The sequence below is a fragment of the Chionomys nivalis genome, chromosome 9, assembly GCF_950005125.1.
Source record: "Chionomys nivalis chromosome 9, mChiNiv1.1, whole genome shotgun sequence".
Classification (NCBI taxonomy): Eukaryota; Metazoa; Chordata; class Mammalia; order Rodentia; family Cricetidae; genus Chionomys; species Chionomys nivalis.
This window is the reverse complement of record NC_080094.1, coordinates 19,797,521-19,819,861: the sequence shown is the minus strand read 5'-3', so window position 1 is coordinate 19,819,861 and position 22,341 is coordinate 19,797,521. Positions and strand designations below refer to the sequence as shown.

At 47.7% G+C, this 22,341-nt stretch overlaps 1 long non-coding RNA gene, 3 other non-coding genes and 1 pseudogene across 5 annotated transcripts; all 5 read right to left on the bottom strand.

Moving 5' to 3' along the window:
- Window positions 1–3,166: 3,166 nt before the first annotated feature.
- On the bottom strand, window positions 3,167–9,756 carry LOC130881582 (uncharacterized). Of its 2 annotated transcripts, XR_009057738.1 has the most exons (6): window positions 9,633–9,756; window positions 9,144–9,281; window positions 7,721–7,881; window positions 6,600–6,714; window positions 4,497–4,573; window positions 3,167–3,412 (listed from the first exon to the last, which is right to left on the bottom strand). It is a non-coding gene; the product is annotated as an uncharacterized LOC130881582 (long non-coding RNA). The 2 variants fall into 2 exon arrangements; XR_009057737.1 differs by having other exon boundaries at window positions 3,167–4,573.
- Window positions 3,826–3,956, bottom strand: LOC130882165 (small nucleolar RNA SNORA71). Its single transcript, XR_009057795.1, has one exon. It is a non-coding gene; the product is annotated as a small nucleolar RNA SNORA71 (small nucleolar RNA).
- LOC130882168 (small nucleolar RNA SNORA71) lies at window positions 5,489–5,619 on the bottom strand. Its single transcript, XR_009057797.1, has one exon. It is a non-coding gene; the product is annotated as a small nucleolar RNA SNORA71 (small nucleolar RNA).
- LOC130882164 (small nucleolar RNA SNORA71) lies at window positions 7,106–7,236 on the bottom strand. Its single transcript, XR_009057794.1, has one exon. It is a non-coding gene; the product is annotated as a small nucleolar RNA SNORA71 (small nucleolar RNA).
- A 6,353-nt stretch (window positions 9,757–16,109) lies between the features above and the next one.
- LOC130881455 (histone H2A.Z-like) lies at window positions 16,110–16,961 on the bottom strand (annotated as a pseudogene).
- Window positions 16,962–22,341: the final 5,380 nt, after the last annotated feature.

Below are 22,341 nucleotides of genomic sequence, written 5' to 3'. Positions count from 1 at the left end.
GGGCCTGCTGACAACGCTGCAGGTACCCTCTTGCTCTAGACCCAATAGTGTTGCTACCTCCCCAATTCGTATGTTCAATCCTAACCTCCAACGGAATTATGTTTGGGGACAGGACTAGGGGGGGTAAGATTCTGTGAGGCAAACTGGTAGAATAGGTATCCTTATCACAAAGTCTCCAGGAAGGCCATTCTCTCTCCATCATGTGAGGATATAGCAAGCCTTTTGCATGTCATGTAGGAAACACCCACAAACACTGAACCCAGCTGGCAACTTGACCCTGGACTTGACTGCTCCAAAACTTGAGAGAAATGATTCTACCATCCTAAGCCACCCAGCATGTGGCACTCTATTGTATCTCTAGCTGACTGATACACCTACCTCTGCCTCACCACGGGGTCCTATTGTCCTGGCTATTCTTCAGGTTGAGGTGGGGGACAGTGTAAGAGTCTGTGACTTCCTTCTTCCGCGTCCTAGCCACACACCTCATGCTCCAAGCCAGAGTCCAGACAGGAGAAGTGGAGCCTTCATGCTCCCTGGTCTCCTGAGTTCTGTTCTCCAGCTAGGACACCCTTCTTAACCTCCTGCCTCATAGTTCTCTGTTCTCATCCTTCCTCAGCCCTTCAAGGTCAGAAAAGTAATATGCTTCTCTTTTACAGCCCTAATTATACCCACATTCTTTCTGGCCCAGCTAAGCCTTCATAGTGGATAAATGCGTCTCCCTCACATACCTGAAAAACTCCATGAGACAGGTCATCAGGTCTGTTCCTTAGTGTTTTCAGAAAATTCATCACATTTTTCCATTGACAAATAACAATACGAAGTTGTTACTTTAAAAAATAATTGTTCCAAGAAATGCTGAAGTGATCTTGTTATTCTGAAGACTGGATTTTGGTGCTCCCAACACCTTAACTCCCAAACACTTGTTAAAACCCAGCTTTTCATCCGAAGCTCAGCTCTATTCCTTCCAGCTGCCTTTATTTTGACAAATGCCCCTAATGTATATACATATTCTGTCAGTAAATAAAAAATAAATAGGAGGAGGGTATAAAAGGAACAGGACTCTTAGAGAGAGTTGAGTATGTAATCCTAAATATGGTTTTAAATACGCATATGAACATAGCAATTGTTTTGTCCTCTTTCCCATGGAAAAACTAACTACCAGCATTTTCTTAGGAAGCTGGTTACTACCCACACACAACCCAGTGTGCATGCATGCACAGCACATGCACTCATATTCACAAAGATGTAGAACACACATACAAGCTCACTGTGTTTGAAAACTGTGACTGAAAGGAGTTTTTCCAACTGACCTCAATGAATTTCAACTAACTGCTACCTAATGAATCTTGTTCATGAAATTTAATGTAGCATAGGTAGGGAAGCCATGACCACATCTCCCAAAAAGCCTTCATCTTCAGCTTTGCCACCAGAACACCACCATCTTCTGAAACCAACACCAGAGCTTTCCAAACTCTGTTCTACATACAGAGATGAATGGGCACCATTCTGAAGACTGAAGTGAGAACTGTTTGGCATTTTCTTTCTCTGATGGACAGTTTAGGCTACAAAGGCACTAATTTGTAATGAGCTTTCGAAAGGTAAGTGACATGTAGCTTCTTCCTCCTACGTCTCATCGAAAGGATGCATGAAAACTTTCTGCTTTAGATGTGCAATTAAATCCCCTCTCCAACACTTTGGAGAGATACTTTGGGTTTTATTAAAAGCAGTGGGATGAAAAATCATAAAGCGGAGAGTTGCTAAAAAAAAAGTGTAGAAAGATTACTTTTTCATGCAAAAGCAGATTCTTTTTCCTCTGAGGTATTCAAGCATAAAATAAGCATTTTCTCAAAGACTGTGACGAGTAACTCAACCAATGGTGATAAATTTTTAGATCTTTGAGGCACCTAGAGTGTCCACTAATCTATGGCATCCCTAAGGAGGAGTTGTTCCGAGAGTGGAGCTTGTTAGAAGTAAACAGGACTATGACAAAGGAGTGTATTTGATACCTCTCTGCACTTGATTTTCCCAGTAAGAATGTAAACTCAGTCTTGAAAAGTGAAACATAACTAATGAGGAACTTCTAAAGCAGGATGCTGGCCAACAACACTATCCTGGTCTGAAAGACACAGGTTTTCTCCTCTTTACATGCCTTCTGCCTTGCTTCCTACTCTTATACTGGAGTCAAAAAAATATCAAGAGATCCCATGAAAGAGCAAACCCTACCTGTAGTCTCCAGTCTTGGAATACCAAAGACATGCTGAACATCTCAAGGGTTAGCCATTACTCAAGAATAAACACACTATCGAGAGTCATTCGTAAGTGCCTAAAAGAACAAGACATTTTGTCTTTAGGTCCGGAGTGTTGTGTGTATTTAGGGGTCCCAGATCTGCAGTCGTTTGCACTCACTGTAAAACTCTGAGCATCAGTAGTGATAGGCCACTGAAGCTGTACCTCTGGTGTTCTTTCGTTGCTAAAGTGCTATATGGCAGTTGGATTGAGATTTTGCTGATACATGGAATACAGAATCTTATGATAGCAACCTAGATGATAAAGTATTTGGAATTCAGTGGTGAGATTATCCCAACTGTACCTAGTGGCTTCATATTCAGCTTGATCCTGCACATTGTCAAAATATTTTTTCTGTGCGACAATGGGGTCTACTCACCCATGTAGATACATTTGACTACAGTCATATATTTGTGTATTTTTCTTTCTCTGTGCTAATACACAGGTTACTAGTTTCACTTTTCATATTTTAGCATCCTGCCCAATTATCTTAACCATCCAATTTTTTTAGTTTTAGCAATGATTTGTCTCACTTTCTAGGAAGCTCCTCAACTGCTCCTAGAACTCTGAGATACCCTAGCCTTCCTTCCTGACACGCCATAAAGCACCCTGACATAGGCACCTTCCCAGAATCCTGACCTTGACTGTTCAGTGACCCCTCAACTCTCTCAAACGCACAAAGGCTACTTACTAGTCCTTCCTGTCCACTTCCAACACCCTGAAGCCAAGCCTCAGAGTGCATTAACAGGAAAGGCACATCAAGAGACAGGAGCTGTCCTATAGCCCCCCTTTTCCACACCCAGCCGTGTGAGCTCATGGAGTGACATGGATTTAAAAGGCAGGCTGAGTCAATCTGTAAGGTTTATTGAACAATGTACAATGTATGTGTGATGGGGGTGGCGGGGAAAGAGTAACAGGAAAAGTTGGGCAACAAGAAAAGCTCTTGTCAGTCAGGCACTTCAGATGGACACGGGGACAGGACATAGCCCTCTGAGGTGTTTGTTAGTGTCGCTTGCAAACATAATAAAAAAAAGGCTGTTTCAGGATGCTGTGAGTGGGCAGTCCCCAGTTTCACTGAGTGGTGGTCCTTCTGTCCACTCCCTGGTCCTCTGGGGTCCACAAACACCTAAAGAATTAAAATAAAAAAAGAGAACAATGCTTTGGATCTTCACCTACATAACCAGAGCCTCTCACTGTTAGCCAATTGGAGGCTGAAAGCAGGTCACGGCTAGACAGGCTCAGAGGGGCCAGAGTCCCGCTGCCCGTGTTTACCCATCTCTCAACACAGCAGTGTGGGAACGGCAGCCTTCCACCACACAGGCTCATGGAGGGCTCTATTCTGCAGCCATGGAAGAGGATGTGGCCAGGCGCTCACAGGATACTCGCAAAACTGGGCCAGAATAAAAACCCCTCAAGGTGGAGCCCCGCTTCTAACTCCCTTCCATAAGCCTTTGTGGACACTGCTCAGCACCGGCAGAAGGCACTCAGCAAGCCTGGTGTCAACAGCCAGGAGAACAAAAGGCTGGGAGAAGGAAGATTTGTTCGAAAGCACCAGGGTTTGGCAAGGACAGTGTGGATCCTCCAAACACGGGGAAAGGCTTTCCGCATCCTCTCCCTGCAGTATCAATGACCAGGGCACAGGCAGCCCACGATCACTTTCGAATACAGGGGCAGCTTAGGAAAGGGCCAAGTCAGGATACCTGGCCAGGAGACAGTGACCATAGTAACAGCCCCTGACTGAAGTAGCTTCCTAATTCCCCAAGCTGTGCAGGAATCCTCTGGAGAGCCTGCTAAATGCTGCCTCCAGATATGATCTCTTCTGTGCTCCAAGGTGATGGTGGCAGTGCTTGCTTCAGGAACCAACCTGAGAACCATTACTTCAGTGGTCTCCTACTAAAGAGAATGAAGCAATGGACACACGGGGGGTACTTCTGAGAACTCACTAGGTCAGGAGGTCTGGGATGGGACTGCTTCCTAACAAGCGTCCCACCCAAGTTTAGAGAACTTTTGCTTGCACCCCCTGATGAACTGTGACCGCAGTGGCTCCCATTTCACACCACAAAGATGTACAGAAGTGAGGTGGCAGGGGGGAGGCATATCCCTGCTGGCCTGGGCGGGGAAGCAGCAATAGGGAGCAGCCTCTGCTTTTCCTCATGATTGAGGCATTTCCTGGACCACTGCTGCTCCCCTGAAGTATCTCAGATTCATACCTGGCAAGGCCCCTGTTCCAGTCACTTCTTGCAATGCGAGGAGTGCTGACATAGACAGCAAAGATCAGCTGACATTCCTACAGAGACAAGCCACAATCAAATCCTCATAGTCAACCAAGACACGACCAGCGGTTGGAGGTGGGTGGAGCGCTTTGCCACTGAGACATATCCCAGCTCCTTATTTCTGTACTTCACCTGCTGACTGTACCCATCCTCCACAGGTAAAGGCTCTGAGTTTATTTCTCTGAGTTATTTCTTCCTTTATATTGAATACATTGTAACTTCTGATAAAGAAATTGGTTTAACTGCTTTTAGTTTTGGTAAGAAGCAGTTTGGATGTATATGCAGGTTTGAATAAGAATGACCCCATAAGGTCATATATTTGAATATTCACTCCCGGTGTTAAAACTGTTTGGGAAGGATTAGGAGGTGTGCCATGGCGAGGGAGGCTCTGAGCCCATGGCATTCAGTTCTCTGCCTGGTAGTTGTGATATGAGATGTGTCTCAAGTAGCTCTCAGCGCTCCTGCTCCAGCATAGCCATGGACTCACCCTCTTCGACTCTAATTCCCCAATAACCTTTTCACGGGCACACACGTGGCATAAATATATGTGCATTCACACATACACACAAATAAAAAGAATGCAAGTTGTATTTTGGTCTGCAAACCATACATTTTAAAGAAAGTTCCAAAGGGTTACACAACTGGCAGAAGAAAACTGGCTAAGAACTGTGGCTCGCAAGCGATGCCAATACATACTTCAAGGCACACGAATGTGAGGAAGTGACCCACACTCCGTACCAGGAAGCTCCCCTCTCAATACAAACTCAAGGACCCCTATTTGAGGCACAATGCTCTCAGATGCGGCTCTCTGGAAATGTGTGCTGGCCTATCACCTCACAGGTTTCTAGAAACAGGACATCAAGCTCCAAAGATCCAGCACTGACTTGTGCAGCTTCCAGAAAGGGACACACTGCTACAAGGCTGCAGAGTGTAGGAAAGCTCCAGGCTTTTGAGGGGGCAGGATGGGTGCCCCAAACCCAGGAACATGTCTTTCAGCATCCTCTCCCTGCACTACCAATGACCACGGCACGGGCAGCCAAGATCACTTTCGGATGCAGGGGCAGAAGGACAAAAGGAGACCTAGGAAAGACAAAGAGACTGATACCAGGGCCAGATTCAAGCCACAGTGAACACACGGATGCCGTGCTAAAGTCAATCGCATGGAACCGCATCAAGGTGCCAAGGAGAACAAGGGCTACTCAACTGGCAAAACTACCAGAACCTGTTGGGGCTAGAAGTCAGTCCTGTGAACTCATGTCCATAAAAACCTTTGTCATGGCTTTGTGTTTCCAAGCCAACAAGTGGAGACTGCTTCTTGGTGGGGTCTGGGGACTAGCTAGGCATCAGCTGGTCATAGGTTGGGGTTCAAGGCAGACAGTATGTCTAGGCTGAGCTCATTTTCCATCAGTGAGGTCGATTTCTAGTCACACCAAGCAGTCAGTGTTTAGGTGACCAGAACCAGGAAAATCACAGCCACTGAGATACAGCTTTGGAGGTGCACACACAGATGGGGGCACTTCAGTCACTGGGGGAGAAGTGGGTTCTGTTCCAATGCTGAGGGAGGATGCCTAGGGAAGTCAGTGCAGAGGCTCCACACCACCCTCAGCCCTTCCTTTCCCCTTATGCCAGCTTCTTCCTGTACCACTGACCAATCACTGCCATTGTAATGACAAAGCGAAAGGTCAGAGTGGAATGATGGCACATACAGGTATCTTCAAGGTTCTTCCTCTTCCTTCCCCTTACAACAGACTAACCCTGGAAAAGCCCTAAGCTCTCTCCTAGCAGGGCTCTCGGGTAACAGATATAATCCAGGTTTTGGGAGGATCCACAACCCCCTTCTCATCCTCACCTCCCCTACACAGCCACCAAAGCAACAGGGAAAACTACAGACTCCAGGGCTCAAAGGCTGAAGCTCCAGACTGGACAGGGCCAGCTTTAGATTCAAGCACCGACCCCCGAGCAGGCCTCTCTGAACACACTGCTGAGTCTCTGAATTACCTGCTACATCACTTGAGCAGCCACAAGGGTCTCATATCTTACCTGGAGCGCTCTGGAGACAAGCCCAATGCTCTGTTGTGCAGGCCGCTCAAAGGCGCATCAGGGCCATGGCTCGCTGGCAGGTGCTGTCCTCTGGTGGCACAGGGCACAGACCTGGCTGTAAGGGCAGCACAGACACATCAGTTATTCTGTGGTCCAGCTCTCCTTAGCAATCTGCCTCCTCTGGGAACTCCACGTGCAGGCTGCTTACTCGGTTTGCAGGCGACAACGCCTTACAAGGAAGGACTGTCCTTTGCCTTTCATTTGTTCCGGTCAGAACCCTGACTCTTGACTGACAACACACCAAGATGTATTGCTAGGAGTCAAGCAAGGAAACAAGTTCTACAAGGTCTCAAGTGTCTAGGAGGTGACAATGGGTGTGGAGGCTTCTGAATTAAGAGAGCAGCATCTAAGCTCCACACCCTGCCCACCCATACACTCCCGGAGGCCAGCCCCAGGTTGATCATATGGCTGCCTACCAAAGTGCCAGGGTGCCAGGCAGGAAGTGGTGTGGGAAAGCACCAGGGTTTGGCAAGGACAGTGTGGATCCTCCAAACACGGGGAAAGGCTTTCCGCATCCTCTCCCTGCAGTATCAATGACCAGGGCACAGGCAGCCCACGATCACTTTCGAATACAGGGCATAAACAGTGGTAAAGTTGAGGAAAGGCTATGGCCAAGCTGGAAAATGGTTAAACTGGAAACAGATGGACAGACAAGCAACAGCCAGATTTGCAATAGAGAGGAAAGAGTAATCAGTTGTGGGTCCTTAAGGAGAGCTGAGGTGATTGGCTGAAACCCGTAGCCTGGGCCTAACTGGTGCCCTCCATCTACTGCAGCGGATCCAGCACTTCCTAGCTGGGTATTTTACATAACCTGCCCAGCCAGGAGAGCTGAAGGTCACAGAGCTCTCCTGTCTAGAGGCCCCAATTTTCAGATGAGGAAACCAAGGACCAGAGAAGGTCCAGAAGCTAGCAAAGACTGCAATATGGGCAGATGACTCACCAGATCCTTCCCGCTGACACCCACCAAGTAGTGGGGACAAGGTGGGTTCAGACAGAAGAAGGCATACTTCAAAGCTCCCAAGGAGGGGCAATGTGGATCTGAGGAACTCAGCCTCCCTCACCTTCACACACTCCCAAAGGCAATCCGGGAAACTGCACATATTCTTGCGGGATACCGAGCTCCAGATGCCAGGGGACAATCCTCACTAAGGAGCAACATGGTCCATCAGTCTGGCAGGATGGAGATACCTCTTATGGTCGCTGTGTACCCAAGCTGTTATTTCTGCAAACAAGAAGCCCAGGTGAACAACCTGAACATTACCCAGTTACCTGCAAAGCACAGAGAACACCAGACACAGAAGCTGCTAGTCAGCAAACCATGCAGCATGAACTCTCCCTGTAGGAAGAGGCTGCTTCTTGGTTTCTGGCCACCCGGCTAGCTTAGACCCAAAATAAAAACAGATACTGTATTATTTACATCACTGCATGGCCCAATAGCTCTAGTTTTTTATTGGCTAACTCTTACATATCAATGTAACCCATTTCTATTAATCTGTGTATCACCACGTGGCTGTGGCTTACAGGCAGCTCCATGGCGTCTGACTCCTTCTTTCTTCCAGCATACAGTCTAGCTTTTCCCACCTAGTTCTGTTCTGCCCTTGCCACAGGCTCAAAGAAGTTCTTTATTCATTAACCAATAAAATCAATACAAGACACCACTCTCCCCTCTCCATTTCCTTTGAAATCTGTAAGGGACCCCCACTATGCAACATGGACCCGAACTGTCCCCAGAGTCTCACCATTCTGTTGTCTGTCTGTGGCTCAATAATTAATGGAGGGGGGGGGAGCAAAGTGAAAGACACGCTGTTCCTACATATAGTGAAGGAGGAGAAAGTTTATTATAGATGTACGAGAGAGCATAGCTAAGAGTCAGGGATATGAACAGAGTGGACATGACCAGACTAAGCTGGGCCACGTGGGAGGGAGAAGGGGAAAGAAGAGAAACCAGGAGGTAAGCAGCCAGGAGGGATTATATAGGGAAGTGCCTGTGGGGGGGGTGGGGGACCAGACTTCAGGATGGAGGTGGAGTTTGCCAGCCACAGCCTGTGTGACAGGCAGGGTCTGAGGGAAGCTGGGAGAAACATGGAGTACAGGTTTCCTTTGATATATTAAATGGGAACCTCATCTGTTTGTCTTGGGTTTGAAACGTAAGATCAACCATAGCCGGGTGGCGGTGGCGCACGCCTTTAATCCCAGCACTGGGGAGGCAGGGGCAGGTGGATCTCTAGAGCTAGTTGCAGGACATACTCCAAAGCTACAGAAAAACCCTGTCTCAAAATTAAAAAAATAAAAAAAATTAAAAAAGAAAAAAAATCAACCATGCGGCCTTTGGTTTTTCTGGCCCCCACCAAGCTTCTCTCTTCACAGTGGCTTTGCCAGGCCTTTCTCAAAAGCCGTCTGAACTCCACACACACCATCCCGTTGTTGAGGCCCACGGGAAGGCCATGCGGAGGCTTCACATTGCTCCGGAGTATCACCACTTACCCAAGTATCCTCTCCAGGGACAACGGGCACCCACCAGGGAGTTGAAGAGAGTAGGGGACCCGAGGGGGTGCAGAAGTTGTAATCTGTCGACCCAGGGAGCTTCCATCGGTCTCCAGGAAGGCTGCACAGCCTACGGGCCTGGCAGGAAAAGCATAAGAGAAGGAACTGTAGCGAAGACAGGGCACGGGGATCCGGATGCCGGGCCAGGGGTCCTGGGAGCGTTCTCAATTTAAACCTTGGCCCACGAGTTCGCCTTGGAAAGATTCTAAAAACAGGGCCACTGGTCGTAAGCAACGATCAATTTTCAGAGGCGACAGACATGACTTCGGTGCTTCAGACACCACAACTCAACGGCGGAGGGCTGGGACACGAAAAGCACAGGGCTGAGCGCCCTCCTGCAGACCCAGATCCGCCGTCCACTATCGGCCCACGGGCCTCAGTTTCCCTGATGGAGGGAACGGCGCTGCCCACGCGCCCCGATGCACTCACCTTGGAACCCCGCACTGGACAGAGGAGCAGAGAGCCCGGGAGCACGCAAGATGTCTGTAGATTTCGGTGGATGGCACTGGCCACACAGGATTCACATCCACGCGACAGGAAGCTTCACTCTTCACGATGAGCGCCGGCGGAAGTACAGATATGAAGGCGCGCTGCAGCCTAGAGCGGCAATCCCGACCGGCGGGAACTCCAGCGCCCCCTGGAACAGAGAAGGCCAACAACAGCTTGGACGTGTTGCTGATTTTTGATAGTGGCGGAATTTACAAAGAAACTTTCCTTCATTTCTCTCTTTTTTTTCTTTTTTTTGTTTGTTCTGAAGCCGATTCATCTTATTCACTACTGATTCCATTAACACCTGGATCAGTGGTGCCAGAAAGGAACAAATGATGAGTTAGTCTTGTTTCTTCAAAACCACCACAGGGAGATGTCAGTAAGCGTTTGAGACTGGAAAGTGGAGGTGAGAAGATTAGCCCAGAGAAGTGGACAAAGAATGAATGCTTTACTAAACGTCTTCCTAAAAGTCTCAAGAGATAGGCAGATGGAGCGATTCCCTTAGCCAGAAGAGACCCGGCAGAGATGACGGACTGACGTCTAGGAAGGGGCTCACACCTCCAAGTCCCCTTGATCAGCTCTTTGGAAGCAGAGGAAGAGGAAGCAGCAGGAGGCTGAGAGCCTATCCCTCTCATAGCCCCCCTAAATCTCTCCCTGGCTTCCACTGGAAGCTCCTGCCCTAAGTTCCTGTCCTGACTTTTCTCAACGATAGCTCTGACCCAAAACTGAAGCCAAATCAACACTTTCCTCCCCGAGATGATTTTGGTCAGAGCATTTTTTATCACAACACCAGAAACTCAAGCAGACACCAAGTGTCACAGTTCCGGATAAACTGAGCACCTGTCTGTTGAGACCAGGATGTAGACATAAGGAAAAGCATCTCTTAAAACCATACCCAGAGCCGAGCAAGTAGATCTCTGTGAGTTTAAGGCTAGCCTGGTCTACAGAGTGAGGTCCAGGACAGCCAGTGCTGCATAAGGAGACCCTGCCCCCAAAAAACCAAAACAAAACAAAAAAAACCACACCTAGAGCCAAGAGGCCTAGCAGTCTACTGCCCAAACACAAGCGTACTCTGCTTCTGATTTCTAGTTATTGAAGGTTTATTTTATTCTATATTTTGTAGTAAAGATCAGGTTGAAGGCCTTGTGCATACTGACAAGGCCTGCTGCCACTGAGCTAAATCCCCAGGCCTTACAAGACAGCATCTTGTCCTGTTGCCCAAGCTGGACACAAACTCTCAGCATCCAGAATACAGGGACTATAGGTCTCTTTTTTAGGGTTTCTATTGCTGTGAGGAGACACCATGACCTAGACAACTATTATAATAGAAAATATTTTACTGGGGCTGACTTATGGTTCAGAGATTTAGACCATTATCTTTATAGTGGGTGGCATGCTGGAAAACATGGTGCAGGAGAAGGAGCTGAGAGTCCTACATCTTGAGCTGAAGACAACAGGAAGTGGACTGGGTGCCACACTGTGCTTAGTTTGAGTATAGGAGACCTAACAACCCACCCCCACAGTGACATACTTCCTCTACAACCCACCCCCACAATGACACACTGCCTCCACAACCCACTCCCACAGTGACACACTTCCTCCAACACCACCTAATAGCACTACACCCTTTGGACACTATTTTCTTTCAAACCACCACCACCACCATGGCCAACTTTTAAAAATTTTTATTTAGACAGGTCTCACTATGTAGCCCTTGCATGTTTGGAAGCATGGAACTCACTATGTACACCAAGCTAACCTCCAAAGGTCTACCTGCCCCTATCTGTTGAGTGCTGGGAATGAAGGTGTGGGTTGTGATACCCCCCAGCCACACCCAGCTTTTGTAAAAATTTTTATTTTTTAAGAATGAATAAAACAAAAACAAAAATAAGAATGAATCAAAAGAGTTACGGGACGTGCCCAGTACTTTCTAGATGCAAAGGGAAGTCCACTTGCCAAGCATAAAGAAAGAAATATGATTCTATATCAGGATTCTTTCTTTCAACATACAGGTTTTATTAATAGAGTCTGACTAGAGCTGAGAGAACAAAATTCTACCCTCTGAGAGTTTGTGAGCTCACAATGGCTTGATTCCTGAGGCCTGGGGCTCCTCTCTGGAGGAGGAGGAAGAGAAGTCAAGGTTGCCTGATACCCAGGGTCAAGGCAGGAAATCAGCCACAAGCTCACTGAGGCCTGCAGGAAGAGCTCCAGGCCCTGTCCCCGAGCACAAATGGCTGTCCTGCTGGTTGCTATGCTGTACCTGTTCGTTCTCCTCCTCTGCTTCTTTCTGCTCATCTGTTACTGCGTCTATCTGCAAGAATAAGCCCAGACTCCTGAAATCGGAGGCTGAAACCTGGTGGGAGCCTTGGCCAGCCTGGCATCCAGGGTCACTCAGTGACAGCTGGCACGTACAGTTGTGCGGGCTGTGCACAGGGACACTGTTGGTATCAGAGTCTGTGACTAAGAGAGGAGGCACAAGTGCTAGAAATGCTTGGCTGAGCTGATGCCACAAAAATGTATGACTGGAGGGGGACACTTTCCCAGGAAGCCACCTCTGGTGCAGCAGAGTGACCCTGTGGTACATCATCCAATGCTTAAAACAGCAGGTCCTTCTAATAAAGACTCCTAAGAATAGCTCCTAATAGTGTATTTGTGGGACTGACCCCCCCACCCCTGCTTCATAAAGCAAAGCATAAGACTATTAAGCCCGAGGTAGTGAGACTGTGCAGGGCTGTTGGAGACGAAGGAGAATGCACAAGCAGTGGGCGGGCTCTCTGAGAAATGCAGTCCTTCATTTGGTGGATTCTGAGCTCAATGTTTGGTTACCTTCTGAGCCGAAGTGTATTCGTTGCTTCTCTTATTGCTGCAACAAGATGCCTGGCACAAGCCTGTTAAGGAAGGGAAGCTTTCTTGGGGCTCACAGTTTAAGGTTACAGTCCATCGTGGTGGCAAAAACGTGAGGCATCTGTTTGCTCTGCACCTGAGATCAGGAAGTGAAGAAAGATGATGCTGGTGCTCCTCTCTCTCTCTCTCTCTCTCTCTCTCTCTCTCTCTCTCTCTCTCTCTCTCTCTCTCTCTCTCTCCTCCTTTTTAATTGAGCCTCGAGCCCATAGAATGCTGCTACCTACATTTTGAATGAGATTTACTACCTTAGTTCATCCACTCTAGAACCCCTTTTATTCCCTAAGTGATTCTAGATACTGTCAAGTAGACCTTGGCTTTGTTTTACTACATGCTGAAGAACAGAAGGTCCTGAGCAGGCTAGACTTAGCTATATCCCCACTCCCCTGTAGCCCAGGCTGGCCTCACACTTTCAATCCTCCAGCCTCAGGCTTACCAGTGCTGGGCTCACAGGTCTGCACCCTGGGAGATGTTTTCTGGAAGAAATGTTAACTACTGGTCCCATGTTTTAAAAAGTTAAAGAATTTTTTTTCAATTTTTCTCTTTTTTTCCTTAAGATGGTTTTGTTAAATATTTTCAAGGCGTGTGTTCGTTTTATCAAAGGTTTAACTTTGATGGGGAAAAGCAAGATCAAACACTGTTCTCGATTGTTTTTAAGATTCGTTTATTTGACAGATTCAATGCAATGCCCAGCAAAATTCCAGCAAAATTTTCAAAGACTCCGAAAGAATGGTACTCAACTTCATATGGAAAAGCAAAAAACCCAGGATAACCAAAACAATCCTGTACAATAAAAGAACTTCTGGAAGCATCACAATCCCTGACTTCAAATTCTACTACAGAGCTACAGTACTGAAAACAGCCTGGTATTGGCATAAGAACAGACAGGAGAACCAATGGAATTGAATAGAAGACCCGGATATCAATCCACACATCTTCGAACACCGATATTTGATAAAGAAGCAAAAAATATCAAATGGAAAAAAAGAAAGCATATTTAACAAGTGGTGCTGGCATAACTGGATATCAACATGTAGAACAATGAAATAGACCCATATCTATCACCATGCACAAAACTCAAGTCCAAATGGATCAAAGACCTCAACATAAAGCCAGCCACACTGAACCTTATAGAAGAGAAAGTAGGAAGTACACTTGAACGCATTGGCACAGGAGATCACTTCCTAAATACAACCCCAGCAGCACAGACACTGAGACAAACAATTAAAAAATGGGACCTTCTGAAACTGAAAAGCTTCTGTAAAGCAAAAGTCATGGTAAACAAGACAAAATGACAGCCTACAGAACTCACTTATCCCGCAGAAGTGGGCATGACTGGCTGCAGCTGAGAATATATCCTGTCAGGACCCCTAGGGCAGGCCAGTGCAGATGCCTGAATACTACCATTCCTCCCTTTTGTTTATTATAAAAAGGTGAGAAGTTAGAAAGGGGTAGCAGGTGAGGCGGGGATGAAGACGCTGTGTTCTGATGACTGCTTCATGCTGACCTGGGGCCTCACGATCTTTGGGGGGACTAAGAAAGCTGGGGTGCTGGCCACATCCTGGATTATCTGGCTGTTTCACTTCACTGTCCAGGCTTTGTAGAACCATCAGGCACTGCTTGGACCTGATGAAATGCTGTTTGAGGTGGATCCAAGTTGACTCCTTGCAGCTCACAGGAACTTAAAGCACCTCTCCCATTCCTATCACCATAGCATCACCTGGACTCTCTCTCCGACTCACCAGGAAATGCAGGTGGTTGATCACTGAGGACAGTCAATAGTAAAAAGTGAAACAGAACAATCTGTACCACACTGGTAAGGCTGTCTCTGAGAAGGCAAGGAAAAGCGACAGGGGAAAGATCACCAGGGCCAAATGAAAATAGTTGAATAAATAAAAAGCAAGGGAGAGCCGGTGTGTACGGAGCAAGAGGAAGCTGGTTTCTCCACCTGACCTGCACACTGCAGCAAACAGGACATTTAGAGGCGGAGAGCAGACAGAAAGAGTGACATCACCCTCGGTCCTGAGCGATTCCCAGCATCTCATGTGTGCCCAACATCACACCCAGTCCTACTCTGGTTCATTACAACCTTCCTGTTAGTGAGGCAGGATCACGCTCTGGGCTCTTCAGTCATCCCTTATTATTAATATAGCTAAACCATATTCTGGGGACAAATAATTTTGATTCACACAGTCTAGTTTTAGCTGAGAAATCACTTAAAAAGAGCAAGCAAGGGGCTGGGAAGATGGTTCAATGGTTAAATGCATGTACTGCTCCTCCAGAGGACCTGGGTTCACGTGTACATACCCACTCACACATAGATACATACATATACTTACAAGTACTAAAAATGACTTTAGCAGGGCGGTGATGGTACACACCTTCAATCCTAGCAATGGGGAGGCAGAGGTCTACAGAGTAAGTTTCAGGGCAACCAGAGCTGTTACACAGAGAAACCCTGTCTCAAAAAAACAAAAAGAAAAAAAAAAACTTTTAAAAATATCTGGACATTTATTTTAGAAAAGGAAAGAAAGGCCACACAAGGAAACCACAGCCTGTAATCCCTGAGATCTGAACATGTGGGAAGTCATATACAGGAAAAGCACTGGGTCCCCAGGAATGGTCAAGGGTTCTTGAAGCCCAGAACACACTTTCCATGTTCCTCTGCCTGTAACAACCAGATAAAAGATGGCTGAGGACCACTTCCAAATGCAGGGACAGAGATAAATGTCTCATATGGCACAAAGGGCAGAGAGGCCCTCTAGGTTCTTCCTTTTTGGCTTGTTTAGTCTCTGTCTCTGCTCTTTCTCTCTCTCTGTGGTATGCCTGCATGTTTTTACATGTGTGTGTATGGCATGCCTGCATGTTTTTGCATGTGTATGTATGGTACGCATTATGTTTTTGCATGTGTGTGTATATGGTATGCACGCATGTTTTTGCATGTGTGTGTACTTGCATGTGGAGGTCCAAGGTTGGTGCTGGGGATCCTCCCTGACTGCTCTTCCACTTTACTCACTGAGGCAGGGTCTCTCAATAAAAACTTGAGTTCACAGATACAGCTAGCCTTGCTAGCCAGCTTGCTCTAGAGTCCTCCTGTCTCCACCTTCTGAGGCTGGAATTGCATGAGTTTACCCTGAGGTAATACCTGGTCGCCTGAAGGACTACAAACTGAGATTACCCAGGCACCACCCAAGAACAGACCAACCAAAGGAAATTCCCAATGTTCCAACCATTGTAGATAAGATCACCTGCCAGCACACACTCACCAGGACACCCCTAGACAAATGTCAGCCAATCAGGGGTTCTGAACCTTAGAAACCCCTCACCCCCACCTTTACTACTATAAAAACCCAACTCTAACAGAGCTAGAGGCTCTCCATTATTCCAATATGTTGGACACACAGAGAGACTGAGTTTGCAAACTTGCATGAAATAAAGGCTTTTTGCTTTTACATATGGGACTCGGTCTCCTTGTTGGCTTTTTTTTGTTGTTGTTTTTTTTTGTTTTTGTTTTTGTTTGGGATATGACCTTTATTGAGCTTATCCACCAGAGTGGAAATAATGTCTGTACAAAACCAAATGTTTGTTACTATAACTTCTGCATCACAATTAAAATCCAAACAGTTTTTTAAAAACAGTCAACTCAATCAAAACCCACTACTTCAGAATCGATAGCTTCTTTGAAGCCACAGTAACACTTAAATATGGTTAAGACTCGAATGCAGAAATTTGGTTGGTTTGGAAGGCTAACCAAGCCTCCAACTTGCTCAAATAGAATTACAAAAGGCAAAATTGTGTTTTTCACAGAGATCAGTCCACTGGAATCACCGACACTGGACAGCTGTTAAGAACAAGAGTCCTGAGATAGTAAGGAATCCAGGCATCCTTAAACGGTCTTCTGTTGTCCCTTCTTCCCAATCAGAGACTTGTGGATGTGCGGGATGACACCACCACCAGCAATTGTAGCCTTGATCAGAGAGTCCAATTCTTCATCTCCACGAATAGCGAGCTGCAAGTGACGTGGGGTAATGCGCTTTACCTTTAAATCTTTTGATGCATTTCCTGCCAATTCTAGTACCTCTGCGGTGAGGTACTCCAGGATGGCTGCGCTGTACACAGCGGCGGTCGCGCCCACACGTCCGTGGCTGGTTGTCCTAGATTTCAGGTGTCGATGAATACGGCCCACAGGGAACTGCAAGCCGGCCCCTGCGAGTGGGAAACCGCCTTTGTCTTGGCCTTTCCGGAGTCTTTTCCAGCCTTACCGCCAGCCATCTCGGACCGTGCTGAAGATCGGACAAGCGAGAAAGAGTCGAGGCCAGGCGGACGCGCAGCGAGATCCCGGCGCCCACTCCTCCGTCGGACCGCGATTCAAACTCGCCCTCCTTGTTGGCTTTTGGGGGACTTCGTGGACTGGATATAACAGTTGACACTTAGAGCATGCACAATTCTTGATATGTGAACTATATCACATAGGATAAGTCCATCAAACAATGCCAGTTTTTTTTTTTTATCATCTTAGCAAATGGAATGATGCTTATAGAATTGGGTTCTGAGTCCATTTGAGCTGCCATAGCAAAATACTATAAGCAAGCTGCTGATAAACAATAGGAATCTATCTCTTATGGTCCTGGAGCCTAGACTTTATGCTTTGGAATAGAAATGACCTCAAAGGCCATGTGCTAATGACTTGGTAGGTAGAGCCTAGTAGAAGGAGGAGAGGTGACTGGAGGCACATGGGGGGGTGGGGGCAGGTTATTGGAAGCTCAGCCCTTTCTCTTTTGCTCTCTGGCCACCCTGAGCAGCTTTGTTTACATCACATACTCCTTGACTACTCCACAGTCTGCCTCACTACAGGCCCAGAAACCACAAAGCTAAGACAAATCTCTCCTCTTTTAAGTTGATTTCCTCAGTATTTTGTCACAGTGACACAATGCGAGTCTGAGGTCCAGGCCCTTGTAGATTTGGTATCTGGCAAGCTCCCTGCCCCCACCCTACCCCTGTCTGACAGACTGATGGCTGCCTTCCATATTGTGTCCAAGTGGCAGAAGGAAGACGTAAACTCCAGGGAACTCTTAGAAGGGGCCCTGCCCTCATAACCTGCTTACCCCCCCCCCAAAGATCCTGCAACCACACGGTAGGAGGTAGGATTACCAAATGGATTTAGGGGAGGAAGCTCATTCAGTCTGTAATACTGGCCTAATAACTAAATGAGTCAAAATGCCTGAAATATTTTGTGTGCCCAAAAGCACTGGCTGTTAGTTGTAGTCCTTTGTTTCATTGAGAACAGGCATTGCAATCATATCGTCCTGGGAAAATAGATGGCTCGACCAGTAAGGTCACTTGCCACCAAGAATGACGACCTGAGGTCAAATCCTAGGTCGCATGGTAGAAAAAGAGAACCGAGAAGCAGCTCTTGGAAGTTGTCCTCTGAGATCTGATGTGCACCATGGCACACGCATGCTCACCAAGCACACACTCTTACATACATAAATCAACATAATTTTTAAAAAAGCACGAGAAACAGCCAGGTATGTTGGCACACATCTTTCTTTCATCCCAGCACTCAGGAGGTAGGAGGTAGGGGTGAGTTCCAGGACAGCCAGGGATGTGTAGAGATCCTGTATCAAGAAAACCTAAAGCCGGGCGGTGGTGGCGCACGCCTTTAATCCCAGCACTCGGGAGGCAGAGGCAGGCGGATCTCTGAGTTCAAGGCCAGCCTGGTCTACAAGAGCTTGTTCCGGGACAGGCACCAAAGCTACAGAGAAACCCTGCCTCGAAAAACCAAAAAAAAAAAAAAAAAAAAAAGAAAAAAAAAGAAAACCTAAACAAAACAAGAAACATTGTTGACCTATTTGCAAGAACTTTGTCTCCACTTTACTTAACTTTTTTTTTAAATATTTATTTATTTATTATGTATACAATATTCTGTCTGTGTGTATGTCTGCAGGTCAGAAGAGGGCACCAGACCTCATTACAGATGGTTGTGAGCCACCATGTGGTTGCTGGGAATTGAACTCAGGACCTTTGGAAGAGCAGGCAATGCTCTTAACCACTGAGCCATCTCTCCAGCCCCCTTTACTTAACTTTTTAATACTCTCCTGAAGAAAACACAGTTAACGTTCATGATGCATTACTTATTTTCCGCCAGGCTTTAGATTAAATGTCTTTTTTTTTCAGGGAAGGCCCTGCTGTCCACCGGGGATAAATAGGTCACCACTGTTACAACCTGCCTACTGCTGTGCCTATTTCCTTTGTAGCGCTTATACTTTTGTGTGTGTGTGTGTGTGTGTGCGCGCGTGCGCGCGCGTGCGTGTGCGGCAGGTTGATGTTTCCAGACAGAGTTTCTTTGTGTAACAGCCCTGGCTGTCCTGGAGTTCTCTTTGACGAACAGGCTGGCCTCCAACTCAGAGATCCACCTGCCTCTGCCTCCCCAGTGCTGGAATTAAAGGCCTGCACCATCACTGCCCAGCTGCGCTTATGATTTTTAATTTTCTGACCTATTTGTTTATCGCGCCCATTAAAATGTAACCAAGTTAGGGATCATACCTGTCTTAGACTTTTTATTTCTAGAGCATAGTCTAGCCCTTGATACAAAGCAGTTCCTTGGTAGATATTTTGGGTGGGTGCAAAGTTACATGGGTAGGTTAATGAAAAGATGAGTGGATGGATAGATGGATAGATGGACAGGCATACAGACGCATGCTTGGATGAGTGAATCACAACGCATGGGTGGGTGGATGGATATTTTAATGCATGGGACAATAGGATGGATGACAAATGAGATGAGAGGAAGCTGACGTTCCACACATACTTTCTGGCAAAATGGATGCATGGACGGATGAATAAACCGTTTGGTAGAATGGAAGCGAGGACTAAGGAAGGAGAGCCTTGCTGGAGGGTTAGCATTTCAGCTCTACTCCCGCAGGGGACGCTGCAGAGCCACGCGTACAGGCTGGGTGTGCATTGGTGCAGCTGGAGCCTGCAGCGCGCGCAGCCGCAGCTGGATAGACACTGCGGTGTTGAGAAGTGTCCTGCGCAGTCCTACACTGCGGCACTCACGCACTTTTTATTTCACATCTCAGCTCGCTAGGTGAAGTCACCTCGGGTCTGCGCTCTTGGCCGCCTCCAAGACCTCCAATCTCCTAAACCCGGGAAACCCAGGACCCTGGAGGTTAGGGTGAGAGTTTGAACCTCCCATCCTTGCGGACTGTGAACTTCCCGGGATATTCGGAAGGAGTTCTTTGGTGGGTTGCGATCTTGGTTTCCCTGGGCTGATGGCCCAACCTCTGGGGAGGGAGCCTTCGTGGGGGACAACCTGGGGATGCGGTGTCAACGCCCCTGGGAAGAGATGGGAGGGTTGGGGGCTGAGCCCCGGTGCCTCAAATTTATGTGGCATCCGAAGCCGCCTGTCTTTTCTACACAGGGTCCTCGGACTGTTGACCCGCGTTCAGATCTGCATCCTTTCAAGTTGATGCACCCAGGACGCCGCTCTCGAACTCCGGTGTGGCGTCTTGCGGTGAAACCCCATCCCCAGTGGTTGCTTCTCTGCTGGGCCTTGACTAAGAGGCCCTCTTGACACCACGAAGGATGACGAAGGTGGTCTGCGGCAGCCCCTCACCCCTATTCTCCGCACTCTCTGGTGGGCGCCACTGTCCAGGAAGCGGGAGTCCCGGTAAGTGCTGCGGGTGCACCTTGAAGCCAGAGTGTCCCCTAATTGCCTTTCCGTGGGTACCAGCAGAGGGGAGGTGTGGAGTTCAGGCAGGTTCTGATGACAGCCCAGCAAAGACCCCGTGCAGGAAAGTCTGGTGGGGTCCTTGGGAGTCTGGACTCAGGCCAGAAAGACCCCAGGTCCTACGTGAATATAGTTCATTTCTTCTCAGGTAGGGAAGCTGCAAAGGCAGATTTGAGCCTGGTTACATGGCAGCTCTGCTTTATCTGTGGTGTTGAATGAAACCGATGTCTCTTTTTGACCCTAAATTGGTCTCCTTTTGGATGGCAGGTAGGATCTTATCTGAAATGATGGTTGCACAGGGCTGAGGTCTTTGAAGTTGGCCAACATTTTTCCATTTGAGGATCTTTGACAGGAGACAGGATAAAGGAACCTTCTCGAACCTCTGCAGTTTACCCGAGCTTGCACAAAAGATCTGAAAAGTGCTCTGTCATAGATGATGCTGCCAACGCCCCCCCCCCACACACACACCTTATTCTGAGTCACCAGAAAATGTTGCATCACTGCGTCAGGAGAAAATGTTGCGTCACAAATAATCCAGTCTCCCTGTATCTGTTTTATGTGGCTCTTGCACTGGGACCTCTTCATGTGCTGCCCAGAACCGATTTAACCAGTGAGATTTAGATGCTTATTTAAAGGTGCCTCTTGTTTACCACAGAACTGACACCTTGGTGCAGAGGGGCCAAGAGAGACATCTCTACCCTGCCAAGAAGCTGCTGCATCACAGTGCTCCCATGGTAAGGTCTGTACTAAAGATGACTGTGTCACACCCCCACACCCCCGCAGTTGTGTAGCTTGGTCTGTCTGTGGGCTCCAAGCAGTGGCATCAGGACCTGTCCCTGATGCTTGAACTGACTTTTGGGAACTTTCCCCACAGGATGCCTCACCCAGCCTTGATGCAGGGAGAGGAGCTTGGTTCTGCCTCTAGGTGATGCGACAGGCTTTGTTGACTCCCATGGGAGGCCTGCCCCTTTCTGAACAGAGGAGGAGAAGTGGGTGGGTGGATTGCAGGGGAGGGAGAAGGGTGGAAGGAGGGGGAGGCAACAGGAGAAGGGAGGAGAGAAAACTGTTGTCTGTATGTAAAATAAATGAAAAAAATTAATAAAACAAACAAATAAAAAAGATGGTGGTCCCCAAGGGATGCTCACAGGTTCCCAGGAACGAACGGGATAGCCTGAGAAGTAAATGGACAGAAGATGAAGGTGAGTGTATCCGGTGCCCCAGTTTTACTCTTTTTGGGCAATGGTGGACATCTGATTCCTGTTGTGCCTGCTTCAGTCCCGAGTCTCCAGTGATCCCCCTTGTTTTGGTGGGTTAGCAGCAGCAGGTCTGAATCAGAAGCAGGAAGGATGCTGCATCAAAGCCCCCTGTACCCAGGTCTGCCTTAGTTAGGGTTTCTTTTTTTGTTTTTGTTTTTTGTTTTTTGAGACAGGGTTTTATAGTAGCTATGGTGCCAGTCCTGGAACTTGCTCTGTTGACTAGGCTGGCCTCGAACTCATAGAGATCCATCTGCCTCTGCCTCCAGACTGTTGTGAATAAAGGCGTGCGCCACCACCGCTGGGCCTTAGTTAGGGTTTCCTTCTTTCCTTCCTTCCTTCCTTCCTTCCTTCCTTCCTTCCTTCCTTCCTTCCTTCCTTCCTTCCTTCCTGCCTGCCTGCCTGCCTGCCTGCCTGCCTGCCTGCCTGCCTGCCTGCCTTTCTTAAGATTTATTTACACGTATACCATATCCTGCCTACATACCAGAAGAGGGCACCAGGTCTCATCATAGATGACTATGAGTCACCATGCCTTTACTGCAAATTGAACTCAGGAAGAGCAGCTAGTGCTTTTAACCTCTGAGCCATCTCTCCAGCCCTAGTTAGGGTTTTTACTGCTGTGATGAAACACCGTGAACAAAGCAGCTTGGGAAGGAAAGGGTAGTGTTTGGTTCATACTTCACATCACCGAAGGAAGCCAGGACAGGGACTCAAACAGGGCCAGAACCTCGAGGCAGGAGCTGATGCAGAGGCCATGGAGTCG